We start from the raw sequence: 17578 nt of genomic DNA on the forward strand, positions 1-17578 counted from the left end.
GTCCCTTAGGAAATTTACTACCAGGAATCAAATCTATAGCGCAGTCACAGTCCCTATGAGGAGGAAGGGCACTGGACCTGGACTCACTGAATACATCCTGATAGTCCAACAAATACTCAGGGACTTCAGAAGGAGTAGAAGAAGCAATAGACACCGACGAGGAATCGCAATGAATTCCCTGACAACCCCAACTTGACACGGACATAGCCTTCCAATCCAAAACTGGATTATGGGTCTGTAACCAAGGCAGACCCAGAACGACCAAATCCTGCATTTTATGCAAAACAAGAAAACGAATCACCTCCCGATGTTCAGGAGACATGCACATGGTCACTTGTGTCCAATACTGCGGTTTATTCTCCGCCAATGGCGTAGCATCAATTCCTCTAAGAGGAATAGGATTTTCTAAAGGCTCTAGGACAAAACCACAGCGCTTGGCAAATGATAAATCCATAAGACTCAGGGCAGCACCCGAATCCACAAATGCCATAACAGGGTAGGAAGACAATGAGCAAATCAAAGTCACAGACAAAATGAACTTAGGCTGTAAATTACCAATGGCGACAGGACTAACAACCTTTGATGGCCGTTTAGAGCATGCCGAGATAACATGTGTAGAATCACCACAGTAAAAACACAACCCATTCTGACGCCTATGATTTTGCCGTTCGGTTCTAGTCAGGATTCTATTACATTGCATTGAGTCAGGTGTCCGTTCAGACAACACTGCCAGAGGATTAGCAGTTTTGCGCTCCCGCAAACGCCGATCAACCTGGATGGCCAGAGCCATAGAATCATTCAGACTTGTAGGAATGGGAAAACCCACCATCACATTCTTAATGGCTTCAGAAAGGCCATTTCTGAAATTTGCGGCCAGAGCACACTCATTCCATTGAGTAAGCACGGACCATTTCCGAAATTTTTGGCAGTACACCTCAGCTTCATCCTGGCCCTGAGAGATAGCCAGCAATGCTTTTTCTGCCTGTATTTCAAGATTGGGCTCCTCATAAAGCAATCCGAGCGCCAGAAAAAACGCATCAATATTTGCCAATGCCGGATCTCCTGGCGCCAATGAGAAAGCCCTATCCTGAGGGTCGCCACGCAAGAAGGAGATAACAATTTTAACTTGTTGAGCTGAGTCTCCAGACGAACGAGGTCTCAAAGATAGAAACAATTTACAATTATTCCTAAAATTCCCAAATTTAAATCGATCTCCAGAGAACAGCTCAGGAATAGTTATCTTCGGTTCTGACATAGGACTGCTAATAACAAAATCCTGAATGACCTGCACACGTGCAGCAAGCTGATCCACACTAGTAATCAGAGTCTGAACATTCATGTCTGCAGCAGAGCTTCAAGCCACTCAGAGATAAAGGGGAGGAAGAAAAAAAAACAAAAAAAACTCAGACTTCTTTTCTTATAGTCCCACTTCAGCAATGCACTTTTTAGGCCTGGATTACTGTTATGATCCTAATGGCAGAGGATCTCAGGAGTACCAGCTAAGTCTGCAAACACAAAAAGCCAGCTCATAGGGAAGTGGTAACTTGACTGACCATATACCTGATCCTAACACAAACAACTAGCAGCAGCCGGGGAACGTACCTACGTTGGTTCTAGACGTCTCGCGCCAGCCGGAGAACTAACTAACCCTTTCAGAGAAAATAAGACCTCTCTTGCCTCAAGAGAAAGGACCCCAAAGATATAATACAAGCCCCCAACAAATAATAACGAAGAGGTAAGAAGAAATGACAAACGTAAGAATGAACTAGATTTAGCAAAGAGAGGCCCACTGACTAATAGCAGAAAATAGAAAGAAGACTTATACGGTCAGCAAAAAACCCTACAAAATATCCACGCTGAATATCCAAGAACCCCCGCACCGACTAACGGTGTGGGGGGAGGATAACAGTTCCCCGTGAGCTTCCAGCAAAAACAGGAATCACATTTTAAACAAAGCTGGAACAAAATAAGGGAAATTCAAATGCACAAAAATAAGAAAGCAGGACTTAGCTTATCTTGCAAAATCAGGAGACCAGGAGACAGGAGAAAACAGACTAGGTCTGTAACAACGAATCCAGGCACAATACAGAGTATCCAGGAAGTTTATATAGGCACACCCAGACCAAACGAAGCAGGTGAGTGCCAACCAGGGGAAAGACACTCAAAGTGCCATACCGCTAATGACCACAAGAGGGAGCCAAGAACTATAGTTCACAACACGTACCTAACTCTCCCTAGACGCCTCTTCACAGCCTAAGAGCTAACTACCCCTAAAGATAGAAATAGAAGCCTTACCTTGCCTCAAAGAAATTCCCCAAAGGAAAAGGCAGCCCCCCACATATATTGACTGTGAGTTAAGAGGAAGGTCACAAACACAGGAATGAAACAGGTTTTAGCAAAGGAGGCCAGTCTTCACTAAATAGTCAGAGGACAGAAAAGGGAACTATGCGGTCAGCACAAAAAACTACAAAAAAAACACGCAGAGTATGCAAAAAGATCTCCACACCGACTCACGGTGTGGAGGTGCAACTCTGCACCCCCAGAGCTTCCAGCTAGCAGGGAAATATCATGATAGCAAGCTGGACTAGAATTTAGCAGTACAAGAAATATATTCTGGAAGCAGTAACAACAAATGAACTAGCAGGGACTTAGCTTCTGCTGCAGTAGACAGGTCATCAGAGAAGTCCAAGAGAGATCTGAACCAATACTGAGACATTGACAGCTGGCATGAAGTAACGATCTGAGTGGAGTTAAATAGGGAAGCCAGCATAGCAATAAACGAGGGCAGCTGAGAAAGCCAACCTCAAGGACCAGCAGTTCCACTCAAAGCCACCAGAGGGAGTCCAAGGACAGAACTCACCAAAGTACCATTCATGTCCACAGGAGGGAGTCCGAAAACGGAATTCACAACTGCGACCTGTCCGGCAACTAATTACCCTAGGTTTAGTTGCCTTACTTACCAGGGGGTAAGGGGGGAGCCGGGGAGCTGCAAGTTCCAAAGCGGAACTGGAAAGCGGGATATACATAAATCCCTGCAGTTCGTGACATATCGTAGCAGCAGTGGGATAACTAAAATATGCCACTGCGGTAAATTGATAGGTAAATAGCCTTATTTGTGTTTTCATCACAATGTTGCAGTGGTGGGATAACTAAGATAAGACCCCCTGCACATGTGATAGGCGTGTGCTGCCCTAAAGTCATCCTCGAACCGTGAACGGGGCGCCGGAAAGTGATCCGATCATATGGAAATCTGAACATAAATTTTACTCGCGTATTACAGACATGATGTTCGAAACCCATTTTAGCCAGGCTGGAGTGACCTGAATTGGATGTGTGGAATTAGGCTGGAGACCCACTAGCGAATTAGCCTGACTGCCATTAGGTAACGAGATGAGATCCTCTGACCCCTTGTGAGACCATATGGTGGTGTGGTTGGCCCTGGTTTCATCCTAATGCAGGACAATGCCAGACCTCATGTGGCTGGAGTGTGTCAGCAGTTCCTGCAAGATAAAGCCATTGAAGCTATGGACTGGCCCACCGTTCCCCAGACCTGAATCCGATTGATCACATCTGGGACATCATGTCTCTCACGATCCACCAATGTCACGTTGCACCAGACTGTCCAGGAGTTGGCAGATGATTTAGTCCAGATCCCTCAGGAAACCATCCACCACCTCATTAGGAGCATGCCCAGGAGTTGTAGGGAGGTCATACAGGCACATGGATGCCACACACACTACTGAGCATCATTTCCTTGTCTTGAGGCATTTCCACTGAAGTTGGATCAGCCCTTAATTTGATTTTCCACTTTGATTTAGAATATCATTCCAAATCCAGACCTCCGTGGGATATTAGTTGTGATTTACGTTGATCATGTTTAGGTTTTATTGTTCTGAACACATTCCACTATGTAATGAATAAAGATTTACAACTGGAATATTTCATTCAGTGATATCTAGGATGTGGGGTTTTAGTGTTCCCTTTATTCTCTATTCCATCTTTTGTAATGTTACCTGTCACTCTGTGAAAAAAATGTACGCGGCTGATCATTTGCCGGCCCGGCTTTTACTCAATCTACATATCTATCTAGAATATATTTATACTGTATATAAATATAAACATATGTTTCACAGAATATTTTGTTTGAAAACTATGTGTAAATGATTTGAACATTTCTCTATGTAATATGTTAAAATCGCATTGCAGTCTAAAACCAATCGCAATGAATTTGGATGTAAATCGGATGATAGGTGTGAAAACTCGGATTGTACTCGAACAAAAAACGCATGACACTCACATGACAATTGCATTACACTCGTCCGACTCTCCAAAATCAAAATGAGACCGATTTTTAAATCACTAGTGTGTATAGCCTTACTGTGTATGAAAAAGTGGTGTGAGATCAGTGGGCCAGGGTCATTTAACCCCTTAAAAACATCAGTTACTTATTCAAATCTGCAAAAATGGGCTGTTTGCCCACTTTGATGCCAGTTCTGGTGCCCAGAACCCATTTAGGCCAGGCTGGAGGGACCTGGGTTTGATGCACGGCATCACTATCTGTGTATTTTAAGTGTCAGATCAGTGGCCCAAAGGCATTTAACCCCTTAAAAACATCAGTTACTTATTCAAATGGCAAAAATTGACTGTCTGCCCACTTTGATGCCAGTTCTGATGCCCAGAACCCATTTGGGCCAGGCTGGAAATATCTGGTTTGGATGTTGGGCGCCCTGTTATATATGACTGCAGTGTGAGATCAGTGGCCCAAAGGCATTTAACGCTTTCTTCAGCGCTCTTTGGTGCCCACTTTGATGCCCATTTTTGTGCCAGTTTTATTGTTTTGGTAGCCGTTTTTAAGCGTATTCACATCAGGGCACCTCGCTGCATTGTCTTTTATTATTGTGATGATTATTTTTTGTTGTTAAACCTACAAAAAACAGAAAAAAAAAATTGCCGAATAAGAAACCAACTTCAGCTCCGAATAAGAAACTGACCGAATAAGAAACCAACTTCAGCCTCGTAAAAAGCCTCCACTAGGCCCCTGTACAGCTGTATAATGAGGCCCAGGCTTTATAGTGAAGAGACTGGAGTGAGGGCCTGTTCCCAGGAGCTACAGTCTGAGAAATGGCTAAAAAGCCTCCACTAGGCTCCTGTACAGCTGTATAATGAGACCCAGGCTTTATAGTGAAGGGACTGGAGCGAGGGCCTGTTCCCAGGAGCAACAGTCTGAGAAATAGCTAAAAAGCCTCCACTAGGCTCCTGTACAGCTGTATAATGAGGCCCAGGCTTTATAGTGGAGGGACTGGAGCGAGGGCCTGTTCCCAGGAGCCACAGTCTGAGAAATGGCTAAAAAGCCTCCACTAGGCCCCTGTACAGCTGTATAATGAGGCCCAGGCTTTATAGTGGAGGGACTGGAGTGAGGGTCTGTTCCCAGGAGCTACAGTCTGAGAAATGGCTAAAAAGCCTCCACTAGGCTCCTGTACAGCTGTATAATGAGGCCCAGGCTTTATAGTGGTGGGAGAAAAGTGGGGAAAGTAGCGCTATGTGAGAGAACAGCTCATCACTGACCTGCAGAGCCGCACTCCACACAGAGAATAATGGAGCCTCCAGCACCGACCTCCACCTGCAGAGCCGCACTCCACATATATGGCTTTTCTGTGTGCAAAGGACCTGTGATGAGGTCACAGGAGGGGAGGAGTCAGGGGTCACATGATCAGGGGCCTCAGTGTATGCAGGACTCTGCTGTGCTGGTTGTCATGGTGCTGGATGAGGGGAAGTTTATGTGTGGGGTCAGGAGGGGTTTACAGTGTGGATGTAGCAGAGCCGTGTGTGTACGAGGTGTACGGAGTGGAGCTGTGTGTGTATGAGGTGTACGGAGCGGAGCCGTGTGTGTATGAGGTGTACGGAGCGGAGCCGTGTGTGTATGAGGTGTACGGAGCGGAGCCGTGTGTGTATGAGGTGTACGGAGCGGAGCCGTGTGTGTATGAGGTGTACGGAGCGGAGCCGTGTGTGTATGAGGTGTATGGAGCGGAGCCGTGTGTGTATGAGGTGTATGGAGCGGAGCCGTGTGTGTATGAGGTGTATGGAGCAGAGCCGTGTGTGTACGAGGTGTATGGAGCGGAGTCGTGTGTGTATGAGGTGTATGGAGCAGAGCCGTGTGTGTACGAGGTGTATGGAGCGGAGCCGAGTGTGTATGAGGTGTATGGAGCAGAGCCGTGTGTGTATGAGGTGTATGGAGCGGAGCCGTGTGTGTATGAGGTGTATGGAGCAGAGCCGTGTGTGTACGAGGTGTATGGAGCGGAGCCGTGTGTGTATGAGGTGTATGGAGCAGAGCCGTGTGTGTACGAGGTGTATGGAGCGGAGTCGTGTGTGTACGAGGTGTACGGAGCAGAGCCATATGTGTACTGAGCGGACCTCTCTGTATACACCCATATACCCCCAGCTTCGGTCACAGACCCCTCTGTGTACGCTGTATACACCCGTATACCCCCAGCTTCCTCTGTGTACACTGTATACACCCGTATACCCCCTTCGGTCACAGACCCCCCTGTGTACACTGTATACACCCGTATACCCCCAGCTTCGGTCGCAGACCCCTCTGTGTATGCTGTATACACCCGTATACCCCCAGCTTCGGTCACAGACCCCTCTGTGTACATTGTATACACCCGTATACCCCCTTCGGTCACAGACCCCTCTGTGTACACTGTATACACCCGTATACCCCCAGCTTCCTCTGTGTACACTGTATACACCCGTATACCCCCTTCGGTCACAGACCCCCCTGTGTACACTGTATACACCCGTATACCCCCAACTTCGGTCACAGACCCCTCTGTGTACACTGTATTGTTATGGAAATATTAGGGTTGGATAAATATATCCCTGTGTGTGCTGTGGCCGCTCCCAATTAGACTGAGTATTTTGAGCGCTCATCAAGAATGGACTGTACACAACTGTGACAGAACAACATTCCATCAATACTAAATTTTATTGTACATACATAGTTTTATATTTTCACATAGAAAGGAGTGGTTAGGGGTTGTCAGGGGTGGTCAGTTAATTATCATATTGTCTAGCTCCTCTGTCATTGGTTATCTAAACATATATGGAATATTGTGATTAATGCTCATATGACTGCTGATCAAGCAACTAAACTCGAGTTCTCTGTCTAGGACGAAGATGACATTTGATCAGCAGTCACCAAACATCTGACACTCTTCTGCTTTTAGGGGTGGAAAACCCCATATGATCTGTCTGGGTTATATTAGTTCAGTTTGTGTCAGCCATTTTAAACCATTTAGTATAATGTATATATTAGCTGTGAGCATATAAGTATATATTTGATTATAGAGGAGTATACATGCAAGTGAGATCTACATGATATATATATTTCTATCACAAGCCCCCCTTAGATATCACTTGCCCTAATCCTAGCCTCCTGTCCCAAAGCGCTGCAACTCTTTTGTGCTGTTGGCGAACTGACACAAGCCTAACGCCTGTGCCCCACTCCATACAGACTTTTCGCAAATGGGTGGTCAGGAGATCTGTCCCTAACGGGGGTTCGTTGCAATCAGTCTCTTAGTCAATAGCATGTGTAGTGAGCGATGTGTAGTCTTTATCAGGTAGGTCATCTGTTCAGTCAGGCAGGGCATCCACGACATCATTCTGGCTTGGGTGTCATCTTCTGGTAGGGGAGCTTTCTTGCCATGCGATGAGTGGATCCAAGTGGGTCTTCCATCCAGTTTCACAGAGTTTGGTGTCATCAGCAGCACTTGAGCAGGATCATCAAATCTGGGATCGAGTGGTGTTCTCCTTACAAGCTTTTTCACCAACACCCAGTCTCCTGGCTTCTAGGAGTGCATACCGGACACTGAATCTGGATCTGGCAATGAAGAAAAAAACTCGAGAATGGATGTTAGCAAGTTTCTTGGAGATTTCAATTACATAAGCAGACAAAGTATCACATTACATAGTCAGCTGCTGAGGGAAAAGATACCCCTAACCTGGGACTAGACACAAACAAAATTTCATATGGTGACAGCTTTTGTGGGCCTCTGGGAGTGTGCCTAACACTGAGTAGTGTGATTGGGAGTGTGTAGGCCCAAGTCTGACCCTACTGCTGACTAGATCTCTCATGTGAGGTTTGCTGTGAATGCGGGTCCCTGGTCACTCTCTATCACTTCTGGGACCCCATAGCTGCATATCTCGTCTCTGAGAGTAGCTTCTTTGCTGACTGGTTCTTCACTGGGAAAGCTTCTGGCTGTCATCTTGAGAACATGTCCACGGCCACAAGGGCATATTCGAATTCTCCACTTGGCGGCATCTGGATGTGGTCTATCTGGATCCTTTGGAAGGGGGTACAGTGGTCTGGCAAGTTGATGTGTGGGAACTTTCTTCATTCTTCCAGGGTTGCATTTGCCACAGGTCAGACAGCTGTTTATGAACTTGGCTGTTAGGGTGGAGATTTCTGGAGCGAACCAGTAAGCACCAATCGGATCATTCATCTGTGTCTTTAATCTGTGCGTGGGCCCATGTGCCCACTGGACCACCATAGGGTACATGCTTCGGGGTAAACAGGGTTTGTAGTCCATTTAGTATACCCTTCCTTCTTCATGTGTTGCTCACTTCTGCATCCAGCATTCCTTCTTGTCCTTTGGGGCTTGCTCTTGCAACTTTTTTGAGCAGATCCCAGGATGTCATCTTGTCAGGTTTCCTGTCTTCAGCCGTCCTGTAGTAGCCGTCCGGCTCTACGACCTCTTCCACTTGTCCATATTGTCTTTCCTTGACTGTTTCTTTGGCTGCCATATCTGCCATGTTGTTGCCTCGTGCCCCTACTGTGTTCAGTTTTCCATGCGCTTTGACTTTTAGCATTGTCACCACTTTTGGAAGTTGAAGTGTGTTCAGCAGGTCCTTAATGGCTCCATTGATGCTTCACGGTTGTTCCGCTTGCTGTGAGGAAGTCCCTTGCAGCCCAGATGGGTCCGAAGTCGTGTGCTATGCCATGCAAGTACCTTGAATCGGTAAACATTTTCTCAGTCTTGTCTTCTGCCATCTGGTAGGCCTTCATCAGCGCTATCAGTTCTGCTTCCTGGGCTGACAGACTGGGCGGCAGACTTCTGGACCACAGGATCTCTTGATTGCTGGTCGCTGCACCTCCCGTGTGGAATCTTCCTTCATCATCTGCAAATCTGGAGCCATCCACATAGAGGATCAACTCTGGGTTGGTCAGTGGCTCTTCTGCCACCTTGGGTAGTCCTGCTGTTTCCTGTTGCATGATGCTGAAGCAATCATGGACATCCGTCCGGAGCAAATTCAGATCCCTGCAGAAGGTATCATGCAGATTTTGATCAGACTTTTTATCTGAGGATCCGTATCTGTATCCCCCTTTGGGAGTGGGAGTAGAGTGGGCGGATTGAGGACTGTGCATTTGGAGATGGTGACATTGTTGGGCAGGAGTAGAGAGCACTGGAGGCGAAGATGCCTGGCGGTGGAGAGATGTTTTAGCTGGGTTTGGTTGAGGATTGCTGAGATGTCATGCAGAGCCAGGATTTCCAATGGTTTTTCCACTGATGTCAGTAGTCCTGTCCAGGAGGGCGTGTGCTGCAACTGCTGCTCTCATGCGGGAGGAAGAGGCTTCCCTTGCAACTGGATCCAGGCAAGCTGAAAAGTAGTCCGAAAGTCTCTGCTTTCCCCCCTGAGGCTGTGTCAGGACTCCAGTAGCAAGGCCTTCTCTTCTCATCAAGTAGAGACGGAATGGCTTCTTGTAGTCAGATAGGCCTAGTGCTGGCGCTGAGACTACAGAGCCTTTTAACTTCTTGAACGAACTGAAGGCCACATCTGTCTGGAGGAACGGGGTCACACTGACGTATTCACACAGAGGCTGCATTAGGACGGAAGCATCAGGGGTCCAGGCTCTGCAATATGAAACTAGACCAAGGAGGGCCTGTAGCACCTTTGGAGTTGTCGGAGGGACCATCTTCTCCACTGTGGTCTTCCGGTCATCTGTCAGGTGTTTCGCCTGGTGAGCAATACAGTGTCTCTGGAACGTAACTTGCTTCAGACACCACTGGACTTTGTTCTTTGAGATCTTGCAATGCTGCTCCGCCAGGTAGAGTAGGAGATACAAGGAATGGGCTTTACACGTGTCAAAGTCAACTGCACAAAGGAGTAGATTGTCCATGTATTGTAGCAGGGTTACTTCTGCTTGTTCTGTGACTCAGTTGGTGAGAACTGTGGACATTGCTTTGGTGAACTGTGAAGGGCTGTTCTGGGCCCACTGTGGCATCACTGTCCATGTGTGGTGTCCCCCCTGGTGCATTATGGCAAACAGGAACTGGTCTTCCGGATGAGGGGGAACACTGAAGAAAACATTAGCCAGGTTGTTCACTGTGAACACTTTTGCTGTGGCAGGCACATTCGAGAGCAGAGTGTGCGGATTCGGCATAATTGCAGTTTCAAACACTGTGGTGTCATTCACAGCTCTCAGGTTATATACCATTCTGAACTTGGCTGGCTCTCCTTTTACAGTCTTTTTCTTGACGGGGAAAAGCGGGGTATTGCAAGGCGATTTGCGAGGAACAATGATTCCTATTTCCAGGTAGACCTTCAGTTGGTCAGAGGCAGCTTGACTCTAGGCCTGGCCTGGGCCTTATGAGGGTACGGGGTACATGGCTTGAGTGACACCCGTACTGGGGCAACTTGAGGTTTTCTCACGTGCTGGGGTCCCTTAGACCATAGACTTTCTGGTACTATGTCCAGTACCTCCTTGAGTAGGCCTCATTGGTTGGTTAATGTTCTTGTAGGGCCGCCAGCATGACTCTTCTTGGGTCAGGGATGAAGAAAGTGTCACTGTCCCATCTTCCTGGAACACTGTGGTTGCCTTCAGCTTCTGCAGTAGGTTCGCTCCCAGCAGGTTGAGTGGCAGGTCCTTTACACCACAAACTGGGACAGGATAGAGTGTCCTGGCTGAGTGCACACGCTCAGTGGCTTTGTAAGCTGAGAATGTCTGACTTGACCATCAATGCCCATGCGAGACACAGAGGATTCTGATAGGCAGGTGGGATGAGCGAGTTCCACAGGTGTCATCACACTTCTGGCTGCACCACTTTGGATCTGACAACGCCATCCACTTTTAAAGGTAATTTGAGGTACTGGTCTTGCAGATGAAGTTTTACATGTCAGGAGCGTAGTGTCTTGCGGACCTGGCTTGCTTGCCTCTGTCCTATGGACGGGGTACTTCACTGCTTTCTGCACTTCCTCCTTGACCTGTTTCTCTGGACCAACTCTTGGGTTGCATGGGTCCAGTCTCTTCGGGGGCGTGAGTGCTTTGCACTGGTTCTGGAAATGGCCAAACTTGCCACAGATGTAACCCTTGACACTTCTTCTGTCTTTGTAGGGTGGTTGGGCTTCCAGGTCAGTGGTCACCATGAGAGGGGCTGTCTTCTGCACCCCTGGTTGTGACTCAATCCCTTGATGGGTACTGCAGCGGCAGCGGGGTCCGGCCTGCTGATTGATGCTGCGGTGGTAAGATGGGGCCTGCAGGTGCATTCGTGACGAGGCCCGGGGGTGCCATGAGACTGGCGGCTGCATCCAACCCAAGGTCTTGGGGCATTACAGGGGCTGTGGCTGCATCTGCCATCACTTCTTCCCCCTGCTCCGACATAGCTTCTCCCCTTTGCTAACCTTATTGAGGTCGGTGTCTCCTCTCTGGAGTCTGCAGCGGTTCTTCCGGTGTGTCGATCGGCACTTTGTAGCGTCTTCACCTCTGGCTTCCCTTCTGGTGTTCTCAGCAGCATGTCACCCTTTTCCTTCTTTGTGCTCTTTTGTGGTGCTATAACGGCAGCTTTGGTGACAATTGGCATTGAACAGTCTCCTAGGCGCACATAAAACATTTTGCTGGGTCAGTCCACTGCTATTGACCTGTTCCTAGGCCTAGCCACTATCAGTGGTTTCCTGATTGGCTGTCTCAGTCCATGCACAAAGGCCTGTGTATCTGGTCATGAATGGTGAAGCCCAAGTCTTGGAATACTTGCATTACTCTGCAATGAAACTTCTTTACAGACTCTGTCTTATCTTGGCTCATGTCATGGCTTGTCCTGCCAATCTGCCTTTGGCCCACTCTCTGAGCTGTTCAATTAGCTGTGGCCCTGACTCCCAAGCGTGTATGTCTGATTCTGCTGGAAGTTTGAATTGTTCCTTCATGATTGGCCAGAGTGCATCACCTGCTTCTATTTTCATTCATGGCCCAGAGATCATTCCAGCTGGCTGCATATGTTTGCTGCTTCTGCTACTTTCTTCGGTAAAATGGCATCCCTGGGTCTGGACTATTGTCACCTGACTTGAAGTGCAGTGCACATAGTGTAATGGTGGTGCCTCTATCTGCCCTTGCATTCTTGGTGCCTGTGGGTTTCTTTTCTAGTACTAGACAGCATGTATGATGTTCCCTCTTCATCTTCATCACAGGAATAGTTGTGATAGCTTGTACCGGGGTCATACACTGGCTGATTTTGGACTTAGAAGTTGCTTTTTTGTGTGAGGATGTCTCCCCCCTTGCTGAAGCTATGATGGATTAGGATTATAGTTTCATGTTGGTGTGAATGTGGATGTAGGCAGCTCTGACCGGTGCTGAAGCTGTACATTATCAATACATGGTGATATCAAAGTTCATGTAAAACCTTAAGGGTTACAATATTGTTGACTGTGAAATGAGGTAACGGAGGATCTGTCAGTGAGCTCGTTCTGATATCACTCCTCCCCCCTCTGCACCCAGGGCTGAGCTGCCTGCTGCCTGATGTGTCTGGGGCTGCCCACTGTAGGGGGGGCTTTCACCTTCTCTCCCCGATATCACAACTGGCAATGGCTGGACTGTGCTAGGGACACCTTGTGCTGTAAGCACCATACTGTTTGAATTGGGCGTTGGCCCAGCCGGCAACACGGAGGAAAAAAGAGGAAGAAGAAGGAGGAGGGGGTGATGAGTGAGACAAAGGAATAGTAGGAGGGGAGAGAGAGAGAGAGAGAGAGAGAGAGAGAGAGAGAGAGAGGGAGGAGAAGAGAGGAGTGGAGAAGGAGGGGAAGAGAGAGAGAGAGAGAGGATAAGAGAGGAGTGGAGAAAGAGGGGAAGAGAGAGAGAGAAAAAATGTGGAGGAAGAGGAAAGGAGAGAGAGAGAGAGAGAGAGAGAGAGAGTGCGGAGAGAAAAGACTGACAGAGGAAAAAGAGGATAGATGAGAACAACAAGAATAATAGAGAGGAGCAATTATGCCTTCTCCCTGTAGGGAGAGACGGGGCGCACCACATACTGTGCAAAAATAACTACCTATACCATGGATTCTGCTAAAAGCAGACTGCGCAGATTCTCCCGTCTCATACCCACAAAAATCACTTCCTGATTTGCTCACATAACTTTCTGTTCCACCTAAACGATGTAAGCTCTGCTGCCACTTCATACCATGTATTAGTTTTCAGCAATCTAACATCAGCTAACTTCCCCTATTTTCCTTTCTACGTCATGCCACTCCGCAGCTTGAAGTCTGCCATTCTAATGAATTTCACGTACTTTATACCTTCCAAAAATCTTCACATACTTAACACCTTCGTATTCTGTCACTATCTAGGGGCTGTTTTCTCATCAGGAAGTAAAAAGACTTTCCTGTTGCTCGGCCACTCTATTCCCCATAGCAAAAGCAAAAAATGAAAAAACACACAAAAATGAAAAAAAAAAAAAAACAGTACTAAGAAAAAGAAAAAACTTCTAAAAATGAGTATATAAAACTCTAAAAAAAAAAAAAAACCGATAAGAAAAACCGTCAAAAACTTAGTTCACAACCAAAAACTCAAAACTTTGATACAAGAGGAAAAAATTTTTTTTTCAAAAATAAAATAAATAAAAAAAAAAAAAAAGGTAAAGAGATTGAAGATTGAGGAAAACTTAATTAAAAACTTTAAAATGCCGCAAAAAGAAAGACCCTTTAAGAGAGTAAAAAAAAAAAAAAAAATTAATAATTAAAACGGCTTTTCTCTTTTTTTTTTTTTTTCCTTTAGAATCTCTGCGCTCAAATGCAGTCAGAGACACACTTCCTCTTTTTAATCCGTCGCTGTATGCCATTGCCATAATATCAAATGTCACTAAAATCACATTTCTGAAAACACTTAGGTCACATCAAAAAATGATGGATACAATTTAACTTCTTCACAAAAAGCTACACATAGCCAGCATTGCAAAAGAAAAAGGAAAGAAAAAAAAAAAACAGATATGACAGTGTGATTTACAATGCATATCTCTCCTCTCAGCTGAAAAAGAGGAAGTTCATGAAAGAAGGAAAAAAAACCCAAAACTTTCTTTTCACTATTTCATGCTTCTTAAAGCGGCAATAGTACATGACACAAACAGACACAGATAGACAATCCGAGAGACGCCCTTTTAAATTCTGTGACACATGCAGGTTGCGCTGGGAACAGACTACTGCCAATCGCACTGGACGCACCTGCGCCCGGGTTCTACCACCCCGGTCCGGACGTCCTGACTGGATCGCCGGCACTACGGGAATCTGCAGTAGCCCCTCTAAGTTATCACTACCCGTGCCTGGATCATGGGACCACCTGCCCCGGAACTCTGCGTGTTCCTCCTATGCACGGGAATCCTGCAATAACTTATCGAGCGATTTGAACTCCTGCGGTCTGTTTCTCAGCAACCACAAACAAAAGTCACTTTTTCCTTCCTCTCTCGGATTTTACACAAACACATATACGGTCCACAGCAGACACCTCCCAGGGTGGATTCGTGGCTACGGATTTTTTTACACTACCTGGGAATTTGTGACCACATCTTACCGGCAAGAAGCATAGACAAGGACTGGGCACAGGGGACTTTCAGGTAAGATGATAACATTTTCTTACCTTACTTATGGAGCTGCGCAGTCTCCTGCCCCTGTGCCAGGCCACGCTACAACTTCCGTATCTCCGGTAAGAAGGATCACGTGCTTTTCATCCGGGCCCCACGTTGGGCGCCATTCTGTTATGGAAATATTAGGGTTGGATAAATATATCCCTGTGTGTGCTGTGGCCGCTCCCAATTAGACTGAGTATTTTGAGCGCTCATCAAGAATGGACTGTACACAACTGTGACAGAACAACATTCCATCAATACTAAATTTTATTGTACATACATAGTTTTATATTTTCACATAGAAAGGAGTGGTTAGGGGTTGTCAGGGGTGGTCAGTTAATTATCATATTGTCTAGCTCCTCTGTCATTGGTTATCTAAACATATATGGAATATTGTGATTAATGCTCATATGACTGCTGATCAAGCAACTAAACTCGAGTTCTCTGTCTAGGACGAAGATGACATTTGATCAGCAGTCACCAAACATCTGACACTCTTCTGCTTTTAGGGGTGGAAAACCCCATATGATCTGTCTGGGTTATATTAGTTCAGTTTGTGTCAGCCATTTTAAACCATTTAGTATAATGTATATATTAGCTGTGAGCATATAAGTATATATTTGATTATAGAGGAGTATACATGCAAGTGAGATCTACATGATATATACACTCACCGGCCACTTTATTAGGTACACCTGTCCAACTTCTTGTTAACACTTAATTTCTAATCAGCCAATCACATGGCGGCAACTCAGTGCATTTAGGCATGTAGACATGGTCAAGACAATCTCCTGCAGTTCAAACCGAGCATCAGTATGGGGAAGAAAGGTGATTTGAGTGCCTTTGAACGTGGCATGGTTGTTGGTGCCAGAAGGGCTGGTCTGAGTATTTCAGAAACTGCTGATCTACTGGGATTTTCACGCACAACCATCTCTAGGGTTTACAGAGAATGGTCCGAAAAAGAAACAAAATCCAGTGAGCGGCAGTTCTGTGGGCGGAAATGCCTTGTTGATGCCAGAGGTCAGAGGAGAATGGGCAGACTGGTTCGAGCTGATAGAAAGGCAACAGTGACTCAAATCGCCACCCGTTACAACCAAGGTAGGCCTAAGAGCATCTCTGAACGCACAGTGCGTCGAACTTTGAGGCAGATGGGCTATAGCAGCAGAAGACCACACCGGGTACCACTCCTTTCAGCTAAGAACAGGAAACTGAGGCTACAATTTGTACAAGCTCATCGAAATTGGACAGTAGAAGATTGGAAAAACGTTGCTTGGTCTGATGAGTCTCGATTTCTGCTGCGACATTCGGATGGTAGGGTCAGAATTTGGCGTAAACAACATGAAAGCATGGATCCATCCTGCCTTGTATGGAGCATCTTTGGGATGTGCAGCCGACAAATCTGCAGCAACTGTGTGATGCCATCATGTCAATATGGACCAAAATCTCTGAGGAATGCTTCCAGCACCTTGTTGAATCTATGCCACGAAGAATTGAGGCAGTTCTGAAGGCAAAAGGGGTCCAACCCGTTACTAGCATGGTGTACCTAATAAAGTGGCCGGTGAGTGTATATTTCTATCACATATACACCCGTATACCCCCAGCTTCAGTCACAGACCCCTCTATACAGTTAGTCCTCGGGTTACAATGGTCTCGAGTTACATCGTTTCGTGGTTACAACGCTTTATACGACGCCTCATTCCGACTTACACGGTTTTGCGTCGTAAGTCGAACTACATGCAACTACGTGCAGCGGCGGAAAAATAGAGTCCAGTACTGTACACTGTACCCGGTTACACGAGGAAAACGAGTCTCCTGCACGCCATAACACCCTAATTATCTAGGGTACTGTGTTAGGATAGATGTTTGGATAGGCTAAGTGTTTGCAGTACTGTACTGTTATTATGGTACAGTACTGTATGAATGTACGGTCCGACTTACATCGAAATTCGGTTTACGACGCCGCGTAAGAACGGATCAACGTCGTAAGTCGAGGACTACCTGTATATTGTATACACCCATATACCCCCAGCTTCAGTCATAGACCCCCTCTGTGTACATTGTATACACCTGTATACCCCCAGCTTCGGTCATAGACCCCCCCTGTGTACGCTGTATACACCCATATACCCCCAGCTTCGATCACAGACCCCTCTGTGTACATTGTATACACCCATATACCCCCAGCTTCGGTCATAGACCCCCCTGTGTACGCTGTATACACCCGTATACCCCCAGCTTTGGTCACAGACCCTCCTATGTACGCTATATACACTCGTATACCCCCAGCTTTGGTCACAGACCCTCCTATGTACGCTATATACACCAGTATACCCCCAGCTTCAGTCACAGACCCATCTGTGTACACTGTATACACCCGTATACCCCCAGCTTTGGTCACAAACCCCTCTGTGTACACTGTAAACACTTGTATACCCCCAGCTTCGGTCACAGACCCCTCTGTGTACACTGTATACACCCGTATACCCCCAGCTTCAGTCACAGACCCCTCTGTGTATACTGTATACACCCGTATACCCCCTGCTTCAGTCACAGACCCATCTGTGTACACTGTATACACCCGTATACCCCCAGCTTTGGTCACAACCCCCTCTGTATACACTGTAAACACTTGTATACCCCCAGCTTCGGTCACAGACCCCTCTGTGTACATTGTATACACCCATATACCCCCTTCG

At 46.7% G+C, this 17578-nt stretch overlaps 1 protein-coding gene across 2 annotated transcripts in view; it reads right to left on the reverse strand.

Moving 5' to 3' along the window:
* LOC143767683 (uncharacterized) overlaps positions 1-5671 on the reverse strand; it is a 46539-nt gene extending 40868 nt beyond the window's left edge. The window contains exon 1 of one of the 2 annotated variants that reach the window (XM_077256167.1): positions 5566-5671. The gene's annotated coding sequence lies outside the window, so the exon portion shown is untranslated. The remainder of the gene's footprint in view (positions 1-5565) is intronic. The other variant, XM_077256166.1, reaches the window with a different exon arrangement.
* Between the last annotated feature and the right edge of the window lie 11907 nt (positions 5672-17578).

Source organism: Ranitomeya variabilis, chromosome 4 (genome assembly GCF_051348905.1).
Source record: "Ranitomeya variabilis isolate aRanVar5 chromosome 4, aRanVar5.hap1, whole genome shotgun sequence".
In the NCBI taxonomy this organism is placed as follows: domain Eukaryota; kingdom Metazoa; phylum Chordata; class Amphibia; order Anura; family Dendrobatidae; genus Ranitomeya; species Ranitomeya variabilis.